This window comes from Lissotriton helveticus, chromosome 5_1, assembly GCF_964261635.1.
Source record: "Lissotriton helveticus chromosome 5_1, aLisHel1.1, whole genome shotgun sequence".
NCBI classification, from domain to species: Eukaryota; Metazoa; Chordata; class Amphibia; order Caudata; family Salamandridae; genus Lissotriton; species Lissotriton helveticus.
In genome coordinates, this window is record NC_136065.1 from 1,832,345,339 (window position 1) to 1,832,357,903 (window position 12,565).

The 12,565-nt window shown below is 43.9% G+C and overlaps 1 protein-coding gene across 1 annotated transcript in view; it reads right to left on the reverse strand.

The window, feature by feature from the left end:
* TMEM92 (transmembrane protein 92) overlaps positions 1-12,565 on the reverse strand; it is an 84,739-nt gene that overhangs the window by 36,495 nt on the left and 35,679 nt on the right. The gene's annotated exons all lie outside the window — the stretch shown is intronic.

Sequence of the window (12,565 nt, forward strand, 5' to 3'; positions counted from 1 at the left end):
GAAGTATTCGAATAGCCCCAAATGACAGCCCCCCTAAGTAATGATGGGGAGGCATGTACTCTTAAAGACCTACAGCTAAGGGGTCACTGGACTTCTTCCAATGCGTGAGGCTAAGTTATAGATGTATCCCGCCGCACTAGCAAACCTTTCACAAACGTTACCTTACAAGGTCCCCGGTTCCCCCTAGCAATAAAAACTACGCCTAGATAAGAAAAAACCTGAGTGGAAGCAGCCGGATGGCCCTGAAGATATACACTCTTCAACTTCTCATACATAATGCACATAAACTATAAAAGTAAGATTAAGGGGGTTAACCCAGTAGCACAATAAAATCCTTGAAATCCATACATGAACAAGTTACTATATATATCAACGTATACGTGAAACATGCATTTGTATTTATTTATTTTGATTCCACATAATTCATAGCCTAACAAACAGATACATTTACAGTACAGTATCACTAATTAAATAAAGTACATTTCTGGTGTTACATCAGTATTAACCAAACTGGATTTTGATAGTTGAAAAAGCTTTAGTCTGGGCAGATTTTGGTCAAGAATCAGACACTCAGTTCAGTGCTTTAAGGGGGTTTCAGTAGCATTTTTGAACATGTGGAAGGGAGATGCATTTCTGACGAGGGCTTGCACGGCATGTGCTACCTTTATTGCAATTGTAAGGCCTCCCGGTTTTAGAGGTTCATCAGTAATTTTCTTATAAAATTTGGTTTATTTTGACAAGGCCGTTTTTGTGGTGCTTTTACGCTGAAGAATGTTTTGTGTTATTCCTTATCTCCCAGAAGAAGGTCAATGCTTCAAATTATTTTCTTCAGTGAGGACCGGAATGAACCAGACTGACTATGCCAGGATCAGCATCCTTCTCGAGACACCTGGGGCTTGCACAAACCTTAGCAGGAGAGGATCTGTTGCCTACATCGAGAAGTTGCAATACCTGGCTCGTAAGCGTCTACTGCAGGGAGGAAGGACATATCCACTACCAGACTGGTTCTCTGTTCCTTGAGTGTATGGGACTGGGAGACATAGGGGTTTTGGGAAAGATGCCATAGTCCCATTGTTCTATAACATGCCCCATGATGACGAAGTATCATCTTTCCACCATAGAGGTCTTACTGTGCAGGTGGTTGAGGGCTGGCAACTTCCTCCTCTCTAGTCTCAAAAAACTAATACCGTTCACTAATCGCACATACTGATACTCATTTGGCTAGGAGGCCTCGAGAATGCCTTTGATTCTATAGCCTGGAATTTCCTGTTCGCCGTTCTGACTCGCTTTGGAGTGGAGTCATATTTTCTCAGTATGGTGCGGCTGCTTTACCATAATCCATCGGTCCGTGTCCGGACGGGGCCCTATGTCTCTGACCCTATTCGGGTAAGGCGGGGACCCGTCAGGGATGCCCGCTCTCCCCGCTTTTGTTTGCGTTGGCTGTGAAGCCACTGGCGGCTCATATCCGAACCCACATTGACATGGGCATCGCATTGGGAGATGGCATGCACACCACTTCACTCTATGCGGACGATCTGTTGCTGTACGTCCGAGACCTCCATAACATCCCCCCACCCCCGAGCTTGACCGGGCCCTCACCCACTCTGCACACATCTCGGGGCTGCTTGTTAATGCAGCAAAATCAATTCTCTTGCCGTTCTTAAAAGAGACTCCCGACCCAGGTTACGTCCTGGGGGTACCCCCATAGCTTGGCAGGTGAACCCGTTTCGCTATCTATGGGTTAGAGTATACCGCACGAAGGCTGACCTTTGAAGGAAATATTCTCCGGGCCACTACAGCGATTCGATCCCAGATGAGTTTCTGGAAGTCCCTCCCCCTGTCAATCTCCAGGAGGATTGCCCTTATCAAAATGGTGGTCCTCCCCGCCTCCTCTACTATTTTGTTGCCTTGCCCCTCGTTATCTCCTCCCCCATTCTTCAAGCAATGGGAGGGGACATTGAGGGATTTTATATGGGGAGCTTTGCGCCATAGAGTGTCCATGAGGAAATTATACCGGTCGGCCTAGCTGTACCCAATTTCGATCATTATTACTTAGCCTCTCAGCTGCAATGGGTTGCTAGGTGGCTGTCGTCTCGTCACTTACAGGACACTGCTTGACTATTACCTCCTCTGACGCAGGGTGCCCTCTTGCAGATCTTTCTTCCTTGCTCCAAGCCCAGACTTCCAGACGCACTCCTACTTGCCGTTGCCTATCGGTGTTTTCGGAGGAGTCTCTTTCTCACTAAAGCCACCATCCCCTACGCCCCTGCTATCCCGTTGCTGGGAACCCCGCGTGGGGGTGCATACACCACAACGGTGGAATTACAACATTGGGGTTCGGAGGGCATCCAATACATAGGAGATCTCTTGCAGGATGGCTCTCTCCTTCCGCATCAGGAACTCATAGCGGAGGGTAACCTACGACCTGGGCTGTTATTGCTGCATAGAGCACTTATAGCCTCCTTAACGTCTAAGTGAGGTACACTTGCCCAAGAACCACCCATGCACTACACCTTGCAATACCTTCACGTGACGGGCACAGGGAGACACCCGACATGTTGGTTTGCATCTTCCATTCGGCAAAACACAGAAGCCGATCTCACTCGCTTCAGACATCACTGGGAGGAGGACTTGGGAAGGGCATTCACAGATAGGGAATGGACCACTGTCCGGGGCAGTTCCACATATATCCCACGTAACCAACGGTTCAAACAGATTCAATTATTTGCGCTTCCCAGGGCTTACCTTACCCCACCCTCAGTTGTCCTCCTTTGGTGTAACCTATGTTCGTAGTTGAATTCATTTGCACCATGCCTGACCGGTCTATGCACTGCTCAGTGGGACTTTATTTGGGCCCGGTTGCCAACTCTCGATAGACGCGGTCATTGGCCCCCTGGTAGTCATTATTGCATAATTTATCTGTTCCTCTTCTTTTATGGAGTGCTAGACTCTGTACTGCTAACGGACGCTTTTCCATGATGTACGAGCTCTGCACGGATTGTGCAAAAATGTTAATAAAAAGATTTTTTTTTTTAAATAAGGTTATGAGAACATTCTACCCACTGAGGGTAGAATAATCTAAACTACAAAAGGGGAAAAAAATAAAAGCTTCGGAATGTTGGACCAGAAGGCTTATATCAACCATTATTAGCCTGGAGACACTTCGCTGTCTTCAATGGATTCCAATGTTCTAATTAATTGTGATTTCATTACCACTTTCATTTATCTATCTGTATGTGACTTTTTGCTTTTGCCCTTCTGCATACTGTGGAATTTTCACATCTCAGATACGTGCTGCTCTGTTGCGTCCTGGGAACGTCAATTGTTCTTTAATATATGCTGGGTTTCTTGGCCATAACGATCCAGCATCTTGTCTGTACTGAACAAATAAATCCTCATTTAAAACAAAGGTTAGTGTGTGCCCGTCATCTTTCTTCACTCAATGGTAGAAGATGTTTAATTGAGGAAGTAGGACACACTATTTGGGACTGCACATCAGATATCCAGCACAAGGCCTTGGAGGGAATGCACCTAATTCCTTTTGAAGGGTGGGAGGAAAGTTACATCACTGCAATTTTGTACATAGTGCACAACCTTTCATGATTCGGCGTCGTACGGGGCAGCAGCAGCACCCGGCCATTATGGTGCGTCGTACGGGGCAGCAGCAGCACCCGGCCATTATGGGCCTTGATCAGAGAATATCTAACGCAACACGTCACCAAAGCCTCAGAACCATCAAGTGGCAGTGGTAGGAGGCACACATATGCAAAGTGCATTAACCGCCCGAGACCTCCACCTACTGATTAAAGCTCTTGAGGCCATGCTATATGGTATTCGGATCAGCCGCATTGCTCACTGCTGCGAAAGCGACGTGCATTTCCAAGGAGTTTGGAAAATGAGCCTATGTAGGCCCAAGGAGCCTGTGACCTATGTAGGCTGGAGCCAGGGTGCAGCGATTTGCATGCAAGCTCATGCTTGCAATTACCAGAAGGGAGTCTAACATGAATTCCCGGAATGCAGGGACAGGCCTGGTTGTGGCCTGCCCCAGCATTATGCACTACCAGAGCTAGATAAAAGGCAGCAGCATCTTGTAGTCAGGGCGTGCATTATCCAGAGAATGATAGTGTCCCGCGCTGTCCCCTAGTTAGTCCCATTGTCTCTTCTTAGCATCTGCAATGAAGACAAGAGACTTCTGAAGTCTACCTGGTTAACAGGAGGCTCCTAATGTTGGTTCCCCTCGGCCCTGTTGTAGGGGAGTATTAAAACAGGAAAGCAAAGGACAAGCACACTCATGAAACAAACACATCTAGAGGTGTCAAGCAAATGAAGCTCACAAACCTCGCCACCATGCTCGCCAGCAAACCATAAGACCACAGTGCTGCAACAATGTAAGTGTAGCGGACTACATTAAAGCTTCTGCCTGAGACACCTTAGTTCTTCAAAAGCACAAAGCAATGTGGAAGTGATTCATGTAATGCAGAGTTCTCAGAAAATGTTCTTTCACAGGAAAAAAGTGTCTAGCTCACGATTCCAAACTCAGTAGGTCATGTAGGGCTACCCAGGATCTCACACCTTATTTGACCTGCTGCATTGCAGGATCCGATCGATATTTGCATGCAATTTTTAGGTCGAAGCCTAATGGTTTGCCAAAAAACATTTTGGCGACATTCAGAAAGCTGACCTAGGAATGCATTCTGCACGTTGCTTACCATCGGCTTTATGTTTTTAACTCACATTTTCTGGCTTTCTATTTACTGGCTTTATTTGCGTTAGGCCGTCCAACTTGAGTGTGTTCCTCCCACTGCCCAAACCTGGTTTACTATATCCTTCCACAAACTTGCTTTCTGTAAACAGGCCTTTATCTTGTCACATTTGCTGTGCATTCAAAGACAGATTAAATGTCAGGTTCTCTCTTCCAAGGGAGCTTTGTGTTTACTTTTCTTTCTCCGGCTTCAAAGTGAGAGAATTTATGTGACAATCCTGCTAAGTATCCATGTAAAAGGTGTCAGATGAAATGTTTTTAAGCACACAACATTAAATAATGACATGTGCTGATGTTTAAGAATATATCAGTATTAGAACAAATAAATTACTCTTTTTGTAATTCTGAAGTATGGTGGGACAAAATATTTGTATAAGATCAACACACATCAGTACACTAGGTGATGACATTTGCACACTCATTTTGGTGCAGAAAAAACATATTTTGTTGCAAATGTAATCAGGAATGTGGAATTCATATAGCCCGACACCCAGGACATATTGCTTGGGTTCAAAGGCAACACGTTTTCATGTGTACTTTGTCCTTGGGACAAGTAGGCCCAACTCCCTGCAGCACAAACCCTTTGGCTGCCAGTTTGCAGTAGCAAATTATGGATCAGGGAAGGGCACTGTCTGTCGTTAAGGTAATATTTTGTCTATGTTAATGCTGTTCAAACGTGTATTTTTGGTTCATTAATTGAAAGCCTTTATTACTAGGGTGTGCGCTTTAAGTAAATGTTGTGAGCTCTGACTGCACTACTGACAGTGGTTCCAGTATAAAAATGCGTTCACACGTTTTAAAAGTTTAGCAATATGAGGCTATGTATAATGCTCCCAAAATGCTCTCTGATTTGATGCAACATTTTGCAGAAGCTTAAAAGCAAGATTGATGATTCTTTGCTTTAAAAATAAAAGGTTCATAAAAAAATGAAATCAGTAAAAAAAAAAAATGGATAAACTATAAGTCTAGCTTTCGTGAATTCTCAATAATTTACAAAAGTAGGACAAGAAATAGTACTCATAAAAAAGGTGTGAACTGCATATTAGCATTAGCAAATATGCATGTGTAGTTTTGCTCATGTGAAAATCTGAGTGTTTGCAAGATCACTTTCCCTCCAACCACTTTTTCTCCCAACTCTCGAAGAAGGTTTACCTCTTCCATCATCAGGAGTAAATTTCCAACATTTCTCAGTATGGGAATAGGTTATATAATAGCTGCTGAAAACCCTTAAAACATGCAAGTTAGTAGGTTTGCACAGACTACAAAGGACATTCTAACCCCAGAACTATTGTTTACCACTATCTTCAACCCCAGTATGTAGATCTGTGGAAACGTGGCAACATAAGGAGATTGAAAGTATTCAAACACTACTATGGTATGAGCCTTGGCATAATCACAGAGGCTATATCAGAGCTCTTATATAAAATGAGATTGCTGCCAAAATTTGGCGCTGCACTACATGGCACCAAATGGACAAGTGGATTTTGTAACAGGACAAAAAGGTTTATGAAGCAACCTGCCCCATGGACAAGTAGATATTGTATTAAAATCCACACCCCTGTGCAGTGCGCTACCACACCATGCATACTCCACACCAAGCACCTCCACACCACTTAATTCTATGACACTCCACTTTACACCAGTTGACTCCACCACACTCACTCCACACCATGTCCACTCCACACCACTTACCCCACTCCACTGCAATCTATCCCACTCCAATGTAGACCAATCTACCCTACCCCAATCCAATCCGTCCGGCCCAATCCAATCCGGCCCAATCCATTCCACCCTACCTCAAACCAATCCAATCCACCCTACCTCAATCCAATCCAATCCAATCCACCCTACCTCAATCCAATCCAATCCACCCTACCTCAATCCAATCCACCCTACCTCAATCCAATCCACCCTACCTCAATCCAATCCAATCCACCCTACCCCTATCCAATCCAATCCACCCTACCCCAATCCAATCCACCCTACCCCAATTCAATCCAAACCATCCAAATCAAATTCATTCCACTACGATCCAATCTACCTCACTCCTCTACAATCTGCCCCGCTCCACTCTACTCAATTTAACGCAATCAACCCTGTACCAATCTACCCCAACCCACACCACTCCAATATACCGCTATCCAACCCACTTCAATCTGCCCCACTCCAATTATCATAATCTTCCCCCACTTCACTCTACCACACTCCACCCAAATCTATCCCACTCCAGTGTACATCAATCTACCCTACCCCAGCCCAATCAAACTCGGCCTAGCCCTATACAATCCACCCCAAGCCAATCCAATTCAATCTACCCCAATCCAACCCAAACCACCCTGCTCCAATCCACCCTGCTCCAATTCAATCCAATCCACCCTGCTCCAATTCAATCCAATCCACCCTGCTCCAATTCAATCCAATCCACCCTGCTCCAATTCAATCCAATCCACCCTGCCCCAATTCAATCCAATCCACCCTGCCCCAATTCAATCCAATCCAATCCACCCTGCCCCAATTCAATCCAATCCAATCCACCCTGCCCCAATTCAACCCAATCCAATCCACCCTGCCCCAATTCAACCCAATCCAATCCACCCTGCCCCAATTCAACCCAATCCAATCCACCCTGCCCCAATTCAACCCAATCCAATCCACCCTGCCCCAATTATATCCAATCCACCCTGCCCCAATTATATCCAATCCACCCTGCCCCAATTCAATCCAATCCAATCCACCCTGCCCCAATCCACTCCGCCCCAATCCACTCCACTCTGCCCCAATCCACTCCACCCTGCCCCAATCCACTCCACCCTGCCCCAATCCACTCCACCCTGCCCCAATCCACTCCACCCTGCCCCAATCCACTCCACCCTGCCCCAATCCACTCCACCCTGCCCCAATCCACTCCACCCTGCCCCAATCCACTCCACCCTGCCCCAATCTACTCAATTTAACCCAATGAACCCACTCCAATCTATCACAATCTTCCCCATCCAATCTACCCCACTCCTCTTCATCCAATCTACCCCACTCCTCTTCATCCAATCTACCCCACTCCTCTTCATCCAATCTACCCCACTCCTCTTCATCCAATCTACCCCACTCCTCTTCATCCAATCTACCCCACTCCTCTTCATCCAATCTACCCCACTCCTCTTCATCCAATCTACCCCACTCCTCTTCATCCAATCTACCCCACTCCTCTTCATCCAATCTACCCCACTCCTCTTCATCCAATCTACCCCACTCCTCTTCATCCAATCTACCAGTGGCATCCCCTCCGCTAAAGTGGAGGAGCGTCGCCCCACTGCTATTTCAGCACTGCAAAAAATAGAAAAATAAAATAACGCCCTGTTATTAGCCTTTTATTTTAATGGGGACTGAGCCGAGGCAGGGCTTGGCTATGTGACGCCAGAGCAGAGTGAGGAGCAGTCCGCACTCCCTCCTCTAAGTGCGCATGACGGTTTGGTCGGCCCTCTTGGACCGGACAAACTGCCATGCGCACTTAACATGTTCTCCACTTCAATCTACACCCACTCTATGCCAATCTACCACCAACTCCACTCTACACATGCTGAACAGCAGCTATACTGCTGTACATAAAGGCTAAAATATAATGTCAAAGCAAATAGCTCTCACATAGGCGACACCTACTAGCTATGCCAATGCTGGTTTACACTGACCTGTTCCCTTTACTTATGAACTTTGTATATTTCAGCAATGGTTGCATCACCCATAAGGTAGTCAATCTTAGGAAACAAGGTGCGCAGCAGCAAGCCTTCCTGGAAGGCGACTATACAAAAAATAAACGTTTCCACACTCAAACATTCCCCGGGTCTTAAAGACCATATTTGTCCTTTTTTTCTGTGTCACTTTAAATATTTTTCAAACTGTTTGTAACTCACTCGACGCCTCCATTTTTTAGACCGGATTAAGGCAACTGATCTTTTCTCTACTTCTATAAGTAGCTTTTGGGGGGGTATTTTTGCTCAGAACCAATTGCTTCTATTCATTAGTGAAATGACTCAGCCGCACATCACTCTTGCTGTTGTTCGGCTCTGCTTATTTGTCAACTATGCGATTTGTAAAATAAACTAGATGAAATATAAATATTACATAAATGTCAGCTGCTGTCCTGAAATTACATGGGCAGTTGATCTGATTAATACCAGCGTGACTGAGTTGGGTAACAATGAACATCTGTTCTTCAATCCCAAGATGCCCCAACGGGCGATCTTGCGCTTTACAAATACACATAGCAGGGGTTAGCATGACATACAGATTTTTGGGCAAGATAGGAGGCTAGAAATATGCATGATCACTTATTTACCATTTTGCAGAACTTTAAAGAACATTAGAATGTTGAGCACTCCATTGAAGACAATGGAGTAGCTCCAGACTTATAATGGCTGGAATAAGCCAGGAGCTCCAACATTCCAATGTTTGCCTTCATGTTTCTCCCTTTTTAATTTAGCACATTCTACCCATAATGCATGGAATGTTCTAATAGCCTTTCTAATTTCCACGTTTATGGGAAATATATTAAGTAACCAGGTTAATATTAGTTTGTGAGGATGGAGGGTTGCTTAATGTGTATTGGGACAACAGGACTTGTGCTCTTTTGCTTCAGTGTATCAGTGCTTTATTGAGATGGATTGTGATGTGCTTTGAGTGACGCGTTACCAAAATCAGGTCTCGATTAGAAAGGAATTGTTGATCCATTGCGAGCACTTGCACTTATTTGAGGACAGTCCATGGGGAAAATGGACATGGATCTGTGCTTCAAGCCTGCGGTGCTATTTTGGATTTGGACTGTGCGTCCGAGTGCATTGTAGACACGCCTTTGTTTTCAGTCAGTAAGGCACAGATCCTTATACACAGGTATTTGTGACAGTTGACACTTTTGTTGAGTCAGCCGTTATGTTTGTTTTGACATAACTATTTAAAAGCAGTTCAGATGTGAAGGGTTTCTTGACTAAAACATTAAATAGTTTAGGGTTATATGAATTCATCTTAGTTTAATTTCTGGCATTATTTTTGATTAGGAAATCTAGACATCACAAAAATGTCTGATTGTAATATCACTTCAGGTGATAATCAAGAGGAGGTCATTAAAAAAGTGTTATCAGTATAAGAATGAGTTTACGATGGAGTAAAAAGTATTTTGAGAACCAGAAGAAAGGAGATAGTAGAAGAAGGTCAAGAATTTCGGTCGTCTTCACAAGAAGAGGGGCTAACGGGGGGGACGGGAGGGGGTCGGCTATTAAAGGGGTCCGGCGGTACACGTTCAACAGAAAAAAAACATTTGAATGCTCATGAAATTTAATAGAGGTAGCATCCTTCGAGGCTCACAAAGTATGGTTGTTAAAAATGGCACACGAGGGCAGGATATCCCTATACACGATGAAGCGTCTCAACGGCAGTTATTGAACGATGATTTAAATATGGATGTGAATCAATATGCGTTGAAGTGGACTACAAAGAATTATACAAATAATACATTTCGGTAAAACTATCTTCAGAAAACACATACACCCATAGCGGTGAAGCATTATTTGGGGTAAAATCCATTTAAGTGATTAAAGACAGCCCCCATAGCTCTGAATGGTGGCAACTAAATCATGCTGCAGAATATATATACACTTTGATTGGAAGGCGTTTACATGAGGAAAGAGGTGTAATTAAGGCAGAGTGATCACATCCAGTTATTGGAGAGAGAAAAACATGACTCCCATTTTGGACCCAGAGTTGATCAGATATTTAAACTTGGTAAAGACCAGGGAAAGGGTTCAGAATGTTCCCTCAAGCACTGCAAGAATAAACTCGTAGACATTTTGAGTCGTTTCGTGGAGTAAGTTAAATTGACATTACTAAGAGGTTGGTTTCATATGTTTCTTGGGCATTGCAAATGCAGACCTTATTGCTGAGAGATGAAATGCTGTTTTCTTGAGAATCACCCCAAAGTTAAGTGATCTTGCCAGGAAGGAATCTAGTGAGGTCAAAAGGCCTTTTGTTCGGTGAAGGAATCATGAAGCCATTTGTAAAGTATGTGGCAACTTTACCATTTTAGACAAAGCACAGGCACCCATGAGAAAGGTATATGAAGGAAATCATTAATATGGTAGGGTTGTAAGGAGAGGGTGAGTTTTTGGACAGATATTCTGTAGGTCGCAGTATAGACAGGGATCACAAAGGTCAATAGGATGTTTTCCACAAAGAAGCAGAGATAAGTAGTAGAACCCCTCCCCTCCCCCCGGGGCTAAGGCCAGTATTCAAGCTCAGGACATGGGGAGAATGGGGATAATTTATTGTTTTTCAGATAGAACAGTGGAAGGAAAGTTGGGAAAAAAATTCAAGGCAAATCTTAACAGGAGATCCTTGGGTTCTAGACGCAGTAACAGGATACGTAATAGAATTCCATTCCTTGGCAGCCAAAGGAACCAAGAAAACTATTATTTCAGGAAGAGCTACCAATTATTGTAGAAACATACGTGTCAGATGTTAGGAAAAGGCACTATAATAAAGGTGGGAAATAATCAAAAAGGTTTTGTGAGCACGGTTTTGGTGAAAAAGAAGGGCAAGCGATGGCACCCTGTAATAAATTTGAATGTTTTGTAGTTTACAGTCATTTTAGGGTGGAAGGTGTGCATGTCTTGAGAGACTTGAAGGAAGAGGGAGACTGGATGGTGAAGATAGTCCTAAAGGATGCATATATACATTTCCGATAGCACAAGAGAGTCAAACGTTTTTACAATTTGGGTGGAAAGAACAGTTATATCATATCATATGTTCTTCTGAACTGTAGTATTTACCAAGATACTAAGGCTAGTTGTAGGAAACCTGAGAGGGCATGGTGTGCTAATAATCATCTATTTAGATAATATTCGAATATTGAGTCAGGGTGCAATTCTGGGCAAATCTCGGTTGGACTACTAAAGTATCACAAAGAATTTGGGTTTTACTGTGTATCGGGAGAAGCCAGTTCTGACATCTTTTCAGAATGTGGAGATTTTGGGATTCGTCTACCAGAGATAAAAAAATTATGATAATACAGCAAGAGGGGAATCATTTGTTAAAATTGAAGGTGGTGAGTTTAATTGCGTTATTTTAAGTGATTAGTCTTCTGTCTTCTTCAGTCCAAGCAACGTTTCCAGGCTTGTTGCTCTACAAAGCATTATAGCGTCTAAACAAATTCAGAATCATCAAGGGGTTTTGGTATGGGTATAAGCTAGGTTTCTCAGTACAAGCAAGAGAAGCGTTATGGGTGTCAGAAAAGTTAGAAGCATGAAAGGTCATGGGAGTTTTGGAACAACCCCATATTTTGTTTCGGAATTAGAGGTAAGCAATGTTGAATTAAGCATAATGTAAATACAATTGGAAATGTGGGAAATGGAGGAGACGAAAGAGCATATCAGTTCCTAAGAAAAGACAGCAGGGATTTGTGCAACTCATTTTCAACAGGCAAGCTCAGTGTTGTTGAGAATGGATGGCAGTGACAAACAAATTTGGCGGAAGCAAATCAAGGAAGCGGTCAGATTCCAAAATAAATGTGAGAGCTATGTCTGGAACACAAGAAATGCTTGATAGCTCAATATCTGCATGGAAAGGAGAATGGAGTAAGACGAATTCTTGTTATCTACAGATTTCAGAAATATAAGTTGAAAAGGGGGATATATTTGAAAATGCAGGCTGTCTGGGGCCCTCCGGAGGTGGATTTGTTTGCATCCCATTCGACTTGTCAGATGGGGAGGAATTGCAGCTGGGGCCAGATCCAGGGGTTCAGGCAGTGGACGCATTCAAATA